Source organism: Carlito syrichta, unplaced genomic scaffold (genome assembly GCF_000164805.1).
Source record: "Carlito syrichta isolate Samal-C Ts95f unplaced genomic scaffold, Tarsius_syrichta-2.0.1 Scaffold313194, whole genome shotgun sequence".
Classification (NCBI taxonomy): Eukaryota; Metazoa; Chordata; class Mammalia; order Primates; family Tarsiidae; genus Carlito; species Carlito syrichta.
This window is the reverse complement of record NW_007257290.1, coordinates 102,492-121,476: the sequence shown is the minus strand read 5'-3', so window position 1 is coordinate 121,476 and position 18,985 is coordinate 102,492.

Sequence of the window (18,985 nt, the reverse complement as noted above, 5' to 3'; positions counted from 1 at the left end):
TGATTTTTATTTGGCTAAAATTAAACAGACCAACAGCAAGTATTATTAAGAATATGAAGCCACTGGAATTATCGTATAGCAGAAGTGGGACTGCAAAATATTAGTCACCTTGGGAAACAGCTTGGCAGTTTCTTACAAAGAAACTATCATTATAACCCAGCAATCTCGAGGCATTGATCTAAGATAAATGAGACAATGTATATTTGCATAGAGAAGTGTATTCAATTGTTCACAGCAACTTTACTCATAATCACTATAAGCTGAAAACAACTCAGTATCCAGCAATGGGATAAACAAATTGAGAGGCAGCCATTCAATAGAACGTTACTCAGAAATGTAAAGAACTAACTACTCATCACACACCAACATGGGTGAGTCTCAAAAGCATGTTAAGAGAAAGCAATCCGATGCAAAAGACTACAGACTGTGATTTCACCTATTAAAAATTCTAGGAAAGGAAAAACTGTAGTGACAGAGAGCAGATCAGTGATTACCTGTGGCTAGGAGTAGAGGAGATTATACTCAAATGGAAACTTGCTGGGGGAAAAAGTGTTTTGTGTGAAAGCCTCGTGACTATACATTTGCAATCTCACTACTCATTGTTAACACTTTTAGTATGCTTCCTTAAAATATTTCTTTTTTTTCCTAAATGTCCTGAAATTTGTCCCCCCCCCCAAAAAAAACCAGAAATTCACCAAAGTTCTACAGTCAAGAATATAATAAAAAATTAGAAACAAATAAAATATCCTACAATAAGGACATAAACAAATGATGATATATCTCTTTAAGGAAGTATTAGGATTGTAACCAATAAAAGTCATATTTTCATTTAATATTTAATGACACAAAAATATTCATAACACAATGTAAAGTGCATGTCAGTAGAGAATACTTTTTTTAATATTTACAAACTTGGTGTACCACTTTATTTTGCTTACATTTACATGAAATGCAAATTTTCACTACTGTACATATAATCTTAACTATATATGTGCAATGTATGAATGAATACATGCACAGAATTGTGTGATTTCTTTGTTCTAAAACAGGGCAACAATACCCAACCAATGTGAAAATACCAAACAATTTTCTACTACGGCATTTGAAAGGAAATTGACATCTGAAGCAAAGGCATGCAAAGTTAACTTGATCACGTATCTCTTCCCAGAAGTGGGGAGTTTTGCTAGTCCAATAGTCTGGTTGTTGGAGTAGCAGGAGGAGTCATGCCCACAGTACCCATTGACATGAGACTCTCATGCAATACAACAAGCTTGACAATAAATTGGAACTAAACAAAATGCAAATATTCCAGAATAAACTTGAAGGCATATTTTAGAGACTTAGGGACTTGAGAACACTAATAATTTCCACACTAAGAGGGACTGTGGTTTTATAAAGGAGCACGTTCACTCATAAGCGGACCCTGAACATTTACCATAATACACAAGAAAGGGAGTGGCAGTAGTCAGAAACTGCCAGGGGGTAAGGGGCACATAACATTAATAAGTGTATCTGATCTCAAACCAGGCAAAGTGGGGACCAAAGGGAGGCCCAAACTTTACCTGTCCGATCATCACTTGTGTACCTATTGTGATAGTACCCCACATCTTTAAAATAAAAAAATATAAAGGAGCATGTATTATTTAGAGTTACTTGAGCGAGTTATTTAACCTGAGCTCAGTCTTCTCTTCTAGAAAATGGGGAAAAATGCTTCCCTTCCTCCCTGCCTCACGGGGTTATGGCAAAAGCCAAATGAGGTGACATATGTAAAATCAATTTTTAATTTACAAATTAGAAGTCCAAGGTGAGTTAGTTTTATTATGTGACTTTGGGGCCATTAACAATTAGCAGCAGCTTGATTGTATTTCTCATCTACTGTGATAAATGTTTTCATGGCAAGGAAATAGGAAATCTTTGGAGCTCAAAGAGCACACTATCTATGTGTAGCTATCTTCAGGCAGTGACCAAGAAAATTGTAACCAAAGCCAGAATTGGAATCAGAGGTTCTGATTTCAGAACCTCTACCCCAAAACATAACCCCTCCCCAGGCTGGTCTATTCAGAAGACCACTGAGTGTGAAGCCACAGAGACCTAAGGTTAATTATCAGTTATGTGACAAATGATGTATTATTTAATTTCACTGAGCCCCGTTTTATGCATTGTTGAGTGAAGATGATAAGATCTCCTCCCAGAATTGTCATGAGGTATAAATGAAACAGAACATGTTGCATTCTTAGCAGTCTATGGTACAGACTAGGTACCAAATTCATGGTCACTCTCTCTCTCTCGACTTAGAGTTTCATAAGTTTATCTAATTAATGACACTCAGTGACAGCCCTTTACACTCATGAGTATCAGCATAAGATTGGGTATGAATAGAGAGGGAGGTACATGTCTCCAAATGTCCAGACGAAAAAACAGAAACTGAATCTGTTAGAAAAAGGGAAGGACTTCCAAAAAGTAAATATGACACACACAATAGAGAAATACGTCATGATTCCACGTACTCCAAAGTTTTATTTTATAAATAGAAATGGAAAAATTCCACATACTCCAAAGTTTTATTTTATAAATAGAAATGGAAAAAATCAAGATAGAAAAAATCTTATAGTCACTTTCTCTAGAGATAAGTTGTTTAAGACTTTGGTATCTTGAGTTTAAAACATTCTTGTGAAAATTAAAGAAGAGTCTGATCGTTAATGGTTTTCAGAACCAAGGACAGGGCAACCCTTGGTCAAATATACCAAGGTCTGTGTCAGCACAATGCTGGAACACTAAGAGCAATTCTTCTCCCAACTTCCTCATGATGACACTTTGTGCCAAAACAGCATTCCATATTTTATACTTTTTCATAATTGAGGTGTATAAAAAAACAATGTAGGAATCTCATTTTACAGATACAAAAACTGAGTTATAGAGAGAGAAAACTAGCAAAATGATTGTACAGTACACTAAACACAGACCCAGACTTCTATATTTTTAGAATCACAGGACAATACTTATTTGAGCTGAAATATGTTGAACAGGCATGTTTATGAAATTTTCCATATATTTCAGAGATCTCATTTTTATAGAGTCTTGATGGAATCATCTCAAAACTCACTATCTGGAGAATGGGTCACCTGAGACCCAATCCCCACCACTACACAATATGTCCATGTAATGAACATGCAGTTATACCAGCTAAATCTAAAATTTTTTTAAATGCATACTATTTAAAATTTCTTCCTTCAAGTGTGACAGATTAAAAATGTCTAAAGAAACACTCATGATCAACATTTTAAAACCAATTTGCATCATAAACTAGAAGAGAATGAAACTTGTTTTAAACGAAGGCTAATTCATGATTCCTTTTGCTGTGATTTTTAGAAGTCACATTTACATACCACCAGCTTCCATACAGGGTTCTTTGATGGCAGGAGGCAGCAAAGAAAACAGACTTTATTGTGGTTTCTGCACAACGGAATGAGAGGCTTCCATGAATGGAGAGGAATTTCTGATCATCTAACAATGAGAAGCAGCTTCAAGCTCTCTTAGTTCCTGAGAAAACGTGGCTAACTCTGGCTATTGTAAAAGATTTTGTTGAACAAGGGCGCAAATCAAGGTGAAGTTCTTCTCCTTTCCTTGAAGCAGAGATAACTACAAATAGAATACAGTAATAATAGGCAGGCGGGACTATTATATTCTTTTAAAAATTGGAAACAGCAAGAAGTTGATAGCTCCTAGGTAAATGTGACAAGAATTGAAAGCACAATAGAATCTAAATTCATCCAACTGCCAAACAGTAATATCCTGACAAAATTAGTTTTTTACAAAAGAATGCATTTTCCCACCATCTCCTCTACTCTCCTAGTTTCTTTCTCTAGAAAGCCCCACCAACAACATCTTAATTGATTGCAACTGATTGGAATTTTAGTCACTCCAAAGGCTATACTTGGCCCTGCCCCTGAGGGCCATTTTAAAGCAATGTATTTCAGCAATATGTGGTGTTCATGCAGATAGCAAGTTCTTAATAGAATCTGGGAAGATGTTCTTTGGCAGAAAATGATTTCGCAGACATTTTTCATTATGATAGATGTGGTATTACAGCCGTTATAAAAAATTTCAAGCTGTGTTGCAGCTTTGTCACTAGTGTTATAAATCACTCACTCGTATATTAAAGTCTGTGGAAAGCAACTGAAGAGAGAAAAAAAACCCTCATCTTCTATTTACAGACTAGGTATAATTTGGTATTATTCTTAAAGGTTCAAGGCAGCTTAGAGAATCTGTATTCAGTGCTAATGTGGGGATCAGGAGATCACATTCCATTACTGCTGAGATGGGAGGACACGTTCATGCCAGTGAGTTAACATTTTCTGCCGTAAATCCTGATGTGAAGGTAAAGAAAGTCTGTGCTTCCAAGAGATGGAGGACAAAGAAGCTCATTGCCATTTGCAAGATAAACTAGGATGGGAATTAATTAAAATTAATAAATTACACACATTAGAAGCAATCGTGTACCATTAATGCCATTGATTTTATACACATGGAAGTATGTGTGTATGTTAGTCTATCTTTCCTTCTGCTTTTGTAGGCAACCAAAATATAGGTATGTAGTTAACTGTATATTATTATTTCAGTTGCTCTAAGAAGGTCTTCATTTGGGGTACTCCAGATTTAAGGATGCCTTAGTTTTCTCTAAATCATATTGAATTTTGAATAATTTAAACAATATGTTAGAAAAAATGGGAAGATGCAAAGACCAATAACAGAGATACACTTGCCCTTTTTCTAAATCAAAAGCTAATATGAATTCTAAATATAGGCCAGACATGGTAGACCATACATGTAATCCCAGAACTTTGGGAGGCTAAGGTAAGAGGATCGCTTGAGCCCAGGAGTTTGAGACCAGCCTGGGCAACATAGCAAGACCCTGTCCTGATAAGAAGTAAAAAATATTAGCCAGGTGTGATGGTGCATGCCTGTAGTCCCAGCTACTCAGGAGATTGAGGCAAGAAGATTGCTCGAACCCAGGAGTTTGAGGCTGCAGTGAGCTATAATCAGGACATTGTGCTCCAGCCTGGGCGACGGTGCACAAGACCCCATTTCTAAAAATAAAATAGAATAAAATAAAAAACTAAATACAATGCAAACTGCTTTTAGCCCTTCTCACCAAAATAAGATTTTTTATAACCACAATGGTCCAACATCCAAATACTCATTTGTGGAGGTGGGGTCGAAATGAGTACCGAGGAGATTTCCCCCATAATCTGCAGCTAAGCCTCTAAATCAGTGGTTCTTGACTGGTGGTAATTTTTCCTCCCAGAAGACATTGGCAATGTCTGGAGTCATTTTTGGTTGTTGGAATTTTTTAAAAGGCTCTACTGACATCTGATAGACAGAGGCCATGGATGGTCGTAAACATCCTACAACTCACAGAATACTTTAGCAAAGACTGACCTGGCCCACAATATCGACAGTGCTGAGGTTAAGAAACTCTGGTCTAGCATTTACCAGGCAAACCCTCCAGTCAAGAAAGTGATGATTATTTCATTTTTATTGGTCTTGTAAAGACAGTAATTTTGAGCCCAGAGTGAATTCTAATTTCAACCTTATCTTCATTACTTGAGACATGAGTCTGTTATTTATGGAGAACAAGAACTTCATATTTCTTTTTTTTGACATTTATTTATTTAACTAAGTATTTGGAAGTAAACTACTTTTTAAAATTTTTTTATTTTGAGGTTGTGGGGTACAATTCAGGGTTAGGTATACAAATTCAGGGTTAGGTATACAAATGTTCATTATGTAGAAACCCTTGTTGATGAAGTGTGCCCCCCTCCTCCCCTGACGGTTTCCCACTACTGCCAATCCCCCCCGCCCACCAAGCAGTTTCCAACAGAACTTCATATTTCTGAACAAAAGAGGCTCTAACCAAAAGAATGTGGGTATTCCTAATTTTCCTCAATGAAGACCTTTGAATAGGATACAGAGTAATGACTAGAACTTAAGAACAGTGGTTATATTCTGTTCAAAGAATGCAACTTACACCCCTCTGAGAAGGAAAATAAGAGGATGGTGCCAGGGCCCAGGGTAGTCTGTTGATGTTCCAGAGAATTCTCCATAACTGTATTACTAACACAATGACTAAAGAAGAGTGAATAAAAAGAGAATACAAAGACAGGATGGAGACGATTACAGACTAAAGCTTTTGTCCCTGTTAATTCTCAAAATCCTACTATTGGGTTGTGTTTGTGTAATTTACGCCAAATTAAACATGAGATTCAAAGTTATTAAGTAACTTGGCCCAGGCTCTACCCTTATTAAATAAAAAAACTGGAATTTGGACCCATTTTGTCGGAATATAAATTCACTATTTTTGTTTCAGCTTTGTCACATCGTGGGATGCCACATTAGAGATTCATTCCTTTGCTCAACTCATTCTTGAACACAAGAGCTATAATATAAAAGTGATGACAAACTTGGTTTGCTGCCTTGAAATACAAATTTGATAAGTTTCAAACATGGTTATGAAATCTGAAGGTATCCATTGATGAATGAGTAAATATTCATTAATTCTAGATTGTATCTGAATAGAAGTGCCCAAATACACATGAGCAAATACTACAATGAGAATATAAAGCCAATGAGGGAAAAGCTGCTCCCCTGACTCCCCCCAAACATCTCCTCTGCCAATGTTTCCCCAAAACCCAGAGGTTCTATTTGCATTGTGTTAAACACAATGTTTTTTGTGATTTCACCCCCAAAGAAGTATTCTCTGGTTATTTAAGACTTACTATTCTTCTTTCCAGAAAGATCTAGAAGATATACAGCTTGAATTTTCCATACATTATTTAAATCACTGCCACCAACATTTTCCCACTCGGTATTTTGAACCATTAACTCAAGACTTCTCAATCTTAAATATACATTACATCTGAGAAAAGATATTAAGCCTCTTTTTAAAAATCATCATCATCAGGGGTTCCTCACATCATTTAAAAGAGTAAAGTCTATCATTCAAAGTCCATCACTATCTGATCTCAAACCTCACTCTCCAAACTTCTTTTCTACTGCCCAACTAAATTGCTAACTTGTTTCTCAAATCCACCCCACACATTCTCACCTTTGCATCTCACACTCTCCATTTATCCTCCTAGTGTGCTTCTCCTTTCCCTCCCCAACCCTCCAAAGTTGACATTCCTCTGAAGCCTAGTATTCCATGGAAACCCATCCTAGTGACTCCAACTACCATATGATTCAGCAATTCCACTACTGGATATATAGACAGGAAAAAGGAAATCAATATATCAAAGAGACTTCTATACTTCCATGTTTATTGTAGCACTATTCAAAATATCCCAAATATGGAAGCAACCTAAGTGCCCATCAACAAATGAGTGGATAAAGAAAATGTACATACACAACAGACTATTACTCAGTCATGAAAAAAAAAAAAAAGGAATCCTTTCATTTGTAGCAACATGGATGGATCTGGAAGCCATTGTGTTAAGTGAAATAAATCAAGCACAGAAAGACAAATATCACATATTCTCACTCTTATGTGGGATCTAAAAAAGTGCGTCACATGAAGATAGAGAGTACATTGGTCATTACCAGAGGCTGGGAAGACAAGAAGAGGAGAAATAAAGTGGGGAGGAAGAATATAAATGTATTTATTACCACTGAACTGTACACTTAAAAATGGTTACGATGGTAAATTATATATGTATATTTAACCTTAGTTAAATCTATACATACTGAACATAAGTTTGCCCCATTCTAAAACTATTAATTCAACAAGTACTTATTAAGTTCTCACTTTGACAGTGATCTTTTTGCACAGATAATTTTCTCTGTCACACTGGACTGTAATTTCCTTGAGGACAAAAACAACACCATATTCACCTGATTAACTCCAGAATAATACCAAGTCAGGCACCTAGCATATTTTCAGCAATATCCACAGTATAGTAATATTGAAGACCTGATTACTGTGTTCTCTACAATCATAAGACACTGGAATCAATCCAAATGTCCAACCATTGAGAAACAGTTAAGCTGTCATGTGAAAAATGGAGACAAAAATAGTACCACTGACAGTATGATGCATTCTGGGAGACCCCACAACCTCCTAGTACAGAGGTAGGAAATCTTACCTCATTCTGCAAGGGGAAGATAATTGGAATGTTTTGGAATTCTCTTTCTCAGCTTTTCATTTAAGTTGAAACTGATGGCTACAAGATATTCTAATACCACCGCAAAAGCCTGGCTGGGTTTTAGCTGTTAGTATGCTTGACTTTTCTGCTTTAATAACTGGAACACAGAAATCTTAGTTAAGTTCAGTCATAAGCCTTGAATAAAATGAATCATTTAATCATGAAGAAAATTTCCCAGCTGAAGTAAACAAGTAGGTTTTAAACAGTTCTATATATCTAGGGTTTCACAATATTCTTAAAGGAGACATGTATAGAAATTATAAATATCTACAATAATCTCATGTCATAGAGAGCTTAGAGAGACTCCACTCTAGTGAATGAAAGTAAAGTACAAAAATAAATGAGGCTTAATTGCATTAGAACACCTGCATAATTCATCATTTCAGCACAACTGCTGTCTAAAACCATGATGTCAGAGGTTGTCGAACTGCACTGTGGGAAACAAGTAGTAAAGCCTATTTGGGTCAGGTCTAGCTCCTCAAATATTTCTGTTGATTTTCTTGTTTCTTTGGCTTTTGCTTGGTCAGTTGCTCTGCCTGTTGAGTGTCTGCCTCCCTCTTGTTACTGAGACCATAGTGAATCTGTGTTTAACAGAGCCGCACTGTGGGTTGGGGGTAGCTAGGTGCTCTGCTTGGTGGTAATAGAAGATGAGAGAATTGGACAACCCCCCCAGAGGATCCTAACTGAGGTCCTATATGATAAGAATACACAGTCCTAGCCCAGGGCAGATTTTGAATCTGAAAGGAAAAGGGGACTGTGTTCAGATTCACCCTATCTCTAAGTTAGCTTTGTGCTACTAAAGTTTCCCTTAGCTTTAAAACTGTAAACCAAAGATCAAAATACTTTTATAAACTGCTTCTAAATAATGTAGTAATAGCATCTTGAGGCTAAGGCTGGATCATTACAGTACAAAGCAGCAATATTAAAGTTAGGGACTTTTTTTCTTCAAGGAAAGACTCGTTTCCTGTAAAGAATTTTTGCAGTTTGCATAAGATTCTTTAATACCATCTAATTGATAGATCTCAATTACAATGGAACAAAAAAGTAAGTGTGGCTGCTACTTACAGGCTGGAAATCAGACACATATCCTGGAAATCTTCTTGTCATTAGAGAAGGATCCAACCTTTGGCCAAATTTTGCTAATCTATCCAGAAGACGATTAAAAAGAAACCCAGAATGTAATGATAGAATTACTTACAGGACCAGTGCACACAGAGTGGGTTTTAAATAAAGTATGAATTATTCTCAGCTGTAGAATCCCTATTCAGGGGAAAGGGAGAAGCAGGCGGACAGTACAAGAATAAAAAGCTCTGCCTGAAGATCCCACATTCTCTCGGAACTCCAATCCTTCTATTGTGAGTGTTCATCAATATTTAATTTCCTTGTATCTTTTATCTTTCCATTCCCACAGTTCTGGGTTCTGTTTAGCTGAATGGTCTAGACACCAATAAAAACTGGTAGACTCACAGGAATGATGACCTGTTACTCTGTTCAGCTCAAAAAGTATTCATTGAGTGCCTATTGTGTGTTAGCCTCTGAGAATATGAAGTTGAGGAAGAAACAACTCCATGTGTTTATTAGAAATCCAACCCTAGAGCCAGACAGTCAGTTTCACTTGGCCACTTAATATTCCATGACATCAGGTAACTTTTCTCATTTGTAAAATATGGATAATAACAACACTACCCGTCATAGAGTTGGGCAAATATTACAAGGGTTAACATATGTAAAATACTTAGAATAGTGACAGTACCATATAATGTTAGCTTTACTATTATTTTTCTAGCAGGTCTCAGACTAGGAAAAGAAACAAAAACGGTAATTCCAACTTTATGGGATAAATACTATGGTATTGATTATCATAGGAACTTTGAGAGTGTTGAGGATAGCTTACTTTAAATGGGAGAAGTAAGAGTTGGGCTGGTATAAGGAAAGATTTTCAATAAAGGATGAAGCCTAATTAAAAATTTTTTAAAAGAAAGTAAAACCAAACCGGTAGCTAGTACCAACTCTACAGATTTCTACTTCTGCTTTAAGAATAGAACTTCTCTCAAATGCTTACCTCACTAATCATCAGATAAATGCAAATCAAAACTACAATGAGATATCACCTAACTCTGATAAAGATGGCTATAACTAACAAGTTAAAAAAAAAAAGGTGCTGGTACAGGTGCAGAGAAAAGGGAATGCTTCTACACTGTTGTTGGGAGTGCAAGCTAGTTCAACCTCTATGGAAAGCAGTGTGGTGATTCCTAAAATACCTAAAAATTGACCTTCTATATGATCCAGCAGCCCCTCTCCTGGAAATATACTTAGAGGAGCATAAATCTTTCTACAAAAAAGACACTTGTATACGCATGTTTATTGCTGCACTAGTCACAGTAGCAAAAACACGGTACCAACCCTACTGCCCATCAAAAGTAGACTGGATAAAGAAAATGTTGTACATATACACAATGGAGTATATTGCAGCCAAAAACAAGGACAAAATCATGGACTTTGCAGCAAGTTGGAGCCATCATACTTAGTGATCTATCACAGAAACAATAGCTGAATACCACGTTCTACTCATAAGTGAGTCCTGAACACTAGTCACATTAGCACAAGGGTGGGATCTGAGCACTGCTCCTGGGAGCAGAGGGCACTTAACAGCACAAAGCATATCTGATCCCAAAACAGGGGAAGTGGGGACCAGTTAGAGGCCCAAATCACCTGCATAAAGCCTACTTGTGAGGTTAATCCTTACTTGTCCCCCACATCTCTATAATAAAATAAAATTTAAAAATAAAAGTAAAAAGGAATAGAGCTTTTCTTTAGAACTCAGTTCTAAAAAAGGCTAAGACTTAGAATCATATTCATATGAGACAAGAAGATTCTTCTGCCCCAACTTCACCGAAGTGTATGATGTATCTTCAGGCCTCTGCCCTAGTCCTGGTAGGTGTTACCTACCACCCGTAGTTAAGAGCATGGAAATGGATACAAGAGTGCTGGGGTTTAAGTCCCAGTTTTGCCACTACTGACTCTGAAACTTTAGACAAGTTACTTAACATTGTGATAACTCAGTTTCCTCATAGGTAAAATGGGGACCCTAATAGTGCCTGCCTCTGGGTGGTTATGAGAATTAAATAAATTATTACATGCAAAGCATTTAGAACAGTATCTGGCACATTATAAGCACCATATAAATAGAGATGGTAATCACTGCTATTTTCCAACTATTTTTTAAAACCACTTTTTCAAAGTGGTTTTAGCTATTGTAGGTCCTTTGCATATCCATGTGACTATTAGAATCAGTTTATTGATTTCTATCAAAATTCCTGCTGGAGTTTTCATTGAGATTAGGTTGTTTATATAGAACAATTTATGAGAATTCAAATATTTTTTATCAATATTTTTTATTATGATATTGTGGGGTACAGTTAAGGGTTAGGTATACAAATACACTTACAAAGGTAAGTCTTCCAACCCATGAACATGATATATCTCTCCATTTAGAGCATCTTTAATTTTTCTCAGAAATGTTTCATAGTTTTCATAAATAGTTCTTTTATTCATGTAGTTTCAATATATAGGACCTTCAAATTTTTGTCAGATTTATGTATAAGTATTTCGTATTTGTTTTACTCTTGTATTTTTCACTGCTATTTCTAATTGTAGCAAATTAATTTTTATATATTGATCTCAACCTGCAACCATGCTAAATTTATTTATCAATTCTAGTTGCCTTTTTGTAAATTCTACTATATTCTACATAAATTATCACATCATCTGCAAAGACACAACAGAGTAGAATCTCTTCCTTTTAAATCTGGATGTTTTTTGTTACTTTTTAAAAATTTATTCTATCAACTAGAAGACGTAGTTACAATGTTGAATTAAATATTTATTTCTGATTTTATAGAAAAGTATTCAATATTTCACCAGTAAGTATAATGTTAGCTATAAATTTTTTTTTGAACATGCCCTTTATTAGGCTGAGGAATTCCCCTTCTATTCTGACTATACTGAGAGTTTGAATCAGGAATAAATGTTGGAATTTTTTAGTGCTTCCTGATAAATATATTGAGATGATCATATTTTTGTTTTCTTTTGTATTTGTAATATAGTGAGTTATAGTGAACAAATTTTACATTAAAACAACTCTGCTTACTCTCACCCCTCTTGTTCAACATAGTGTTGGAAATCCTAGCTAGAGCAATCAGACAAGAGAAGGAAATTGGGGATATCCAAATAGGAAAAGAGGAAGTTGTTCTTCTTTGCAGATGACCAAAATCAACTCTAAATGGATCAAAGACCTAAACATAAAGCCTCAAACTATAAAAACCTTAGAAAATGCAGGAGAAACCCTTATGAAAATTGGAACTGGCAACCAATTCCTGATCAAAACCCCAAGCGCCCATGTCATAAGAGTTAAGATAGACAAGTGGGACTTCATCAAACTGAAAAGCTTCTGCAAAGCCAAAGAAACCATCAAGAGGGAGACAGTCCACAGATTCAGAAAAAATATTTTCCAACTACATATCTGACAAAGGCCTACCATCTAGGATCTACAAGGAACTCAAATGTGCTGAAAAGAAACAAACAGCCCTATTCAAAAGTGGGCAAAAGATATGAATAGTCACTTCTCAAAAGAAGACATTTGAGTAGCCAACAGATACATGAAAAAATGCTCAGCCTCACTAATCATCAAAGAAATGCAAATTAAAACTATACTGAGAAACCGTCTAATTCCGGTCAGTATGGCCATCATCAATAACTCAAAAAACAGCAAATTCTGGAGAGGCTGTGGGGAAAAGGGACTACTTCTACGCTATTGGTGGGAGTATAAACTAGTACAAACTCTGTTGGAAAACAGTTTGGCAATTCCAAAACAATATAAGAATCTACCTTCCATATTACCTTGTAATTACCTTTCTGGTAATATATCCAGGGGAACTCAAATCACTCTATAAAAAAGATACCTGCACATGCATGCTTATTGTAGCATTATTCACAACAGCAAAAAACCTAGAACCAACCATGCTGCCCATTGAAAGAGGACTGGATTTTTAAAATGTAGTACATATACATGATGGAATATTATGCAGCCATAAAGAAGGACAAAATTATGAAATTTGTAGTAACTTGGATGGACTTAGAGTCTATAATACTGAGTGATGTATCACAGAAACAAAGAGCTGAGTGCCACATGTTCTCATTCAAAAGTGGACATTGAACAATTATCATAATATTGTAAGAAAGGGATTGGCAGTAGTTGGAAACTGCGAGAGGAGGGAGGGGGCGCATACCTCATCAATAAGGGTACCTGTATAATGACCATTTGTATATCTAATCCTGAATTGCTTTAAAATTTTAAAAACTTTGCATTCCTGGGATAAATCCCAGGTGATCATAATGTACATGTATGAATGTGTGTGTATGTATGCATAAGAGTGTGTGTGTGTGTGTGTGTGTGTGTGTGTATTCGTTGAATTTGATTTGGTACAATTTTATTTAGAATTTTTAAACCTATGTTTGTTGCCAGATCCCTTGAGATTTCAGCACCCCAGCATTATTTAGTTACCTAAACAATAAAAATTCTGATCAGGTCCTTATTTGTACATGTTAGCCACATGCTTTTTGCCCAATATTTTTGACTACCACAATATAATCATACAATGCTAATGTTCTGCTTTGGTCTCAAGTAAGAAGAGGTAAATTCAGGGTTACAAAAACATTGTGCAGAAGGAATGAATATCTCAAAAGAGACTGTGACCAGCTGCTGACTCCCAGAAGTCCAGATGCTCAAGGTGCTATCTGAAACTGAAGATACACAGACTTTTTCCCTAAACTACCTCTCCCTTACTTTCTAGCTGTGTAAAATACCCTGCTGCAAAAGAACAACTGTGGAGTCGCCACACTGCCTGACTTCAAATTATACTATTACACTACAATAACTAAAACAGCATGGTACCAGTATAGGTCAGACATGCATGAGTCAGAGGAACTCTTCAGTCTCCCTGGTGTAAGGATAGACATATAGATTAATGCAACAGAATAGGGAACCCAGAAATAAAACCACATACCCACAACCTACTGATCTTCAAAAAAGCTGACAAAAATAAACAATGAGGAAAGGACATGCTATTCAATAAATGATGCTGGAGAAATTGACAAGCCACATGAAGAAGAATAAAACTGGACTCCTATCTCTCACTATGCATAAAAATCAATACAAGATGGATTAAAAACTTAAATGTAATATCCTAAACTATAAAAATGTTAGAATAAAACCTAGAGAACTCTCTTCTGGACAATGGCCTAGGCAAAGAATTTATGATGAAGATTCCAAAAGCAATTTCAACAAAAACAAAAATTGACAAATGGGACTTAATTAAATTAAAATTCTTCTGCACAGCAAGAGAAATAATCAACAGAGTGAACACCCACTGAATGGGAGAAAATATTTGCAAATTATGCCTCAAATCTATAAGTAGCCCAAGCAACTCAACATGAAAAACTAAATAAATGACCTCATCTAAAAGTTGGTAAAGGGCATGAATACACACTTCTCAAAAGAAGACACACAAGTGATCAATAAGCACATCAAAAAAATGCCTCATATCTCTAATCATCAGAGAAAAGCAAATTACAACCACAATGAGATATCATCTCACACCAGTCAGAATGGCTATGATCAGAAAGTCAAACAACAGCAGATGTTGGCACAGTTGCAGAGAAAAGGGAACAAATGAATGCTCATTCATTGTCAGTGGGATTATAAGTTTGTTCAACCTCTATGAAAACAGTATGGGGAGTTCTCAAAGAACTAAAAAATGAATCATCATTTGACCCAGCAATGCCACTATAAGAGTTGTACCCAAAGGAAAACAAATCAGTATATTAAAAAGATACCTGTACTCATGTATTTACTGCAGCACTATTTACAATAGCAAATTATGGAACCAACCTAAGTGCCTACTAGCAATTGACTGAATAAAGAAGATGTGTTATATATACAACATGAAATACTACACAGTCATTAAAAAAAGAATAAAATCATGTCCTTTGCAGTAACATGGATGGAGTTGGAGATTAGCATCCTAAGTGAACAGACTCAGAAACAAAACCAAACACTGCATGTTGTCACTTATATGGGTGAGCTAAATGACCACAAAGACAGAAATAATAGACACTGGGGACACCAATAAGTAGGTGTACCTCCTGAATCTAAAATAAAAATGGGAAAAAAAGAAACAGCCAAAACAAAAATCCTCCCTGCTGCTGCTTTTTGTTAAAGCAGATCTGAGAGATCTTGCTTCTTTTTGTAAAGACAGATTTGAGAGATCTTGCCTTCCCGCCTTCTCACTTTGGCCAAGTTGAATAAACCTTTCTCTGTCTCCAAGCACCTGTGTGTCAGTGTTTGGCATCAGCTACAACTCAAGTACACAAGCCTGAATTTGGGCTTCTACAAAACGTTCATAAGTATTTGGGGCCTGTAATTTTATCTTCTTGTAATACCTTGCTTAGATCTTGATATCTTGCTAATTTTGGCCTTACCTATTGAGTTGGAACAAAGTTTTTCCATTTAGCAATATGTTGGCTATGGATTTATCATAGATGGCTCCTACTATTTTGAGGTATATTCCCTCTATGTCTAGGTGTACAAGGGTTTTTATCAAGAAGGGGTGCTGGATTTTATCAAAAGCCTTTTCTGTATCTAATGATATCCTCATGTGAGTCCTATTTTTACATCTGCTGATGTATTTAATTACATTTATGGTTTTGTGCATGTTGAACCAGCCCTGTATCCAAGGGATGAAACTTACTTGGTTGTGGTGGATGATTTTTGAAATGTGTTATTGGTTTGGATTTGCTAAAATCTTTTTGAGAATTTTTGCATCCATGTTTATCAAGGATATTGGCCTGTAGTTCTCTTTTTGTCAGATCTTTACCCAGTTTGGGTATCAGTGTGATGTTAGCTTAATAAAATGATTTGGGAAGATTCCATCTTTCTCAATAACTTGGAATACTTTCAATAGGATTGATATCAGTTCCTCTTTGTACATTTTGTAGAACTCCGCTGGAAAACTGTCTGGTCTAGAACTTTTTTTTTTTTTTTTTTTTTTTTTTGGGTAGTTTTCTTATGATGGAGTCAATTTCCTGGGTTGTTATTGGTCTGTTCGATGTCTCAATTTCTTCTTGTTTCAACCTTAGGAGGTTGTGTGATGTCAGAAAGTCCTCTAATTTTTTTAGGTTTTTGAGTTTGTTTCCATACAGGTGTGCATAGTAATCTCTGATAATTTTTGTATTTCTTCAGGATGTGCTGTGATTTGATCTTTTGCATTTCTGATTGTTTTTATTTGGGCTTTTTCTCTCTTTTTCTTGGTCAGTCTGGCTAGGGGGTTCATCAGTCTTGTTTATCATTTCAAAGAACCAGCTTTTTGTTCATTGATTTTTTTTTTCTATGATATTTTTGTCTTCTATGTCCTGTATTTGGGCTTTTACTTTGGTGATCAAGATTCTTCTGCTGAAGTTAGGGTTTTGGTGATCTTATCTTTCCAGCTCCTTTAAGTGATTTGTTAAGCTATTAATTTGTAAGCTTTCCATATCCTTGATGCTTATTCATAAAGAAATGAATTCCCTTCTCAGTATTGTTTTCATGACATCCAGAGGTTTTGGTGAGATGTGTCTTTATTTTTATTTGTTTCCAGAAATCTTTTAAGTTTTGCTTTGATTTCCATGCTGACCCAGGAGTTGTTCAGCATCATGCTGTTTAGTGTCCATGTCTTTCTGGGTTTGGGGTAACTTTGTTGTATTGATACGTATTCCACTGTGGTCTGAGAAGGTGCATGGCAGTATTTTGATCTTATGAAATTTGTTTATGCTTAATTTATGTCCAGGGATATGGTCGATCTTGGAGTACATTACATGTGATGAGTAGAATGTATCTTCTGTGGTTGTTGATTGGAGTGTTCTGTAGGTATCTATTAAGTTCATTTGGTCAAAAGTCAAGTTGAGATTCTATATCTCCTTGTTAATTTTTTTCCTCAATGATCTATCTAGGTTTGACAGTGGGGTATTTAAGTCCCCAGCTATGATAGTGTTAGAGTCGACATCTTTTTTTAGTTTACCTAGAAACTGCTTTATAAAAGTTGGTGCTCCTATGTTGGTTGCATCTATGTTTAGGATGGATATTTCTTGTTGATAGATTGGACCTTTTACCATTATGTAGAAATCATCTGTATCTTTTTAAATTTTTGATAGCTTAAAGAATATTTTGTGTGATATTAAGAGTGCAATTCCTGCTTTCTTTTGTGTTCCATTTGCCTGAAAATTCATTTTTCATCCTCTTATTTTGAGTCTGTGAGTGTCCTTTCTGGTGAGATGAGTTTCCTGGAGACAGCACATTGTTGCATCATGTTTTTTTAATCCAGTTTGCCATTCTATGTCTTCTTGGTGGTGCATTTAGTCCATTCATGTTTAGGCTCAATATTGAGATGTGATGGTTTATCCCTGTCACTAGGTTCTTATAGGGTTTGTTTTTGTTGCTTTTGTTTGTCAGTTTTCTTTTGATTTAGGGGTTGATGTGTTTGTTTTCCATCTTTTTCTGCACTCTTGGGAAAAGCATGGTCATTCTTTTTTGTTGTTGTTGTTCTTCTTTCTTCTGTAAATAATACTTTCTTAAGCATTTCCTGTAAAGTTGGTCTGGAGGCAGCATAAGCTCTTAGGGATTGAATGTCTGGGAAAGAGTTGAATCACTGATGAAGCTTAGCTTAGCTAGGTAGGAAATCCTTGGTTGGAATTGTTCATCTTTAAGAACTTTGAAGATTGGACTCCAGTCTCTTCTCACCTGTAGCATCTCTATAGATACATCTGCAGCTATTCTAACCTGTAGGTTAGACTCTGTAAGTAGTCTAACCTTTCTCTTTTGCTGCCCTTAGGATTTTTTCTTTTATACCTACTTTGTGTAAGTGAATTACTATGTGTCTAGGAGTTGGTCTTCTCATTTGATGCCTTGCAGGAGTTCTCTGAATCTCTTGTATTTGAATGGTCATGTCTCTGATAAGATGAGGGAAGTTTTCTTGGATAATTTCATGGAATGCTTGCTCCAGGATGGTCTCTGTTTCTCTATCTGCCTCAGGAATGCCAATTAATCATAGGTTTGGCCTTTTGATATAATCGCACATCTCTTGGAGGCTTTGTTTCATCTTTTTAATCTTCTTTTTTTTTTTGAGTTGGAGTCTCACTCTGTCGCCCAGACTGGAGTGCAGTGGCCGCTCCCGGCCACTGCAGCCTCAACCTGCTGGGCTTCGGTGATCCTTCCACCTCGGCCTTCCAAGTAGCCAGAACTACAGGCGTGCGCTACCACGCCCAGCTCATTTTTTGATTTATTGTAGAGATGAGGTCTCGCTTGCCCAGGTGGGTCTCGAACCCACGGGTTCAGGCAATCCACTCACCTCAGTCTCCCAAAGGTGCGGGATTACAGGCTGAGCCACAAAGCCCAGCTTAATCTTCTTTTTTATGCTTTTATCAGTTTGAGTTAGTTCCATATTTTGAACCTCAATTTCTGAGATTCTTTCTTCTGCTTGGTTAATTTCACTTTTCATGCTTGCCAGTTTTTTATTTATTTCATTTACTATATCTTTATTGCCATCATCTCAGTTATCAACTCCTTCATTCTTTCATCTTGTCTCTCCTCATTTCTATTCATTCTCTCTATCAGTATCTTGACGTCTGGGTTTGTGGTTTAAGACCAGTCATTCTGGGGGTTCTTCATTGTTTGAGTTCCAAAGTCTGTATTCTCA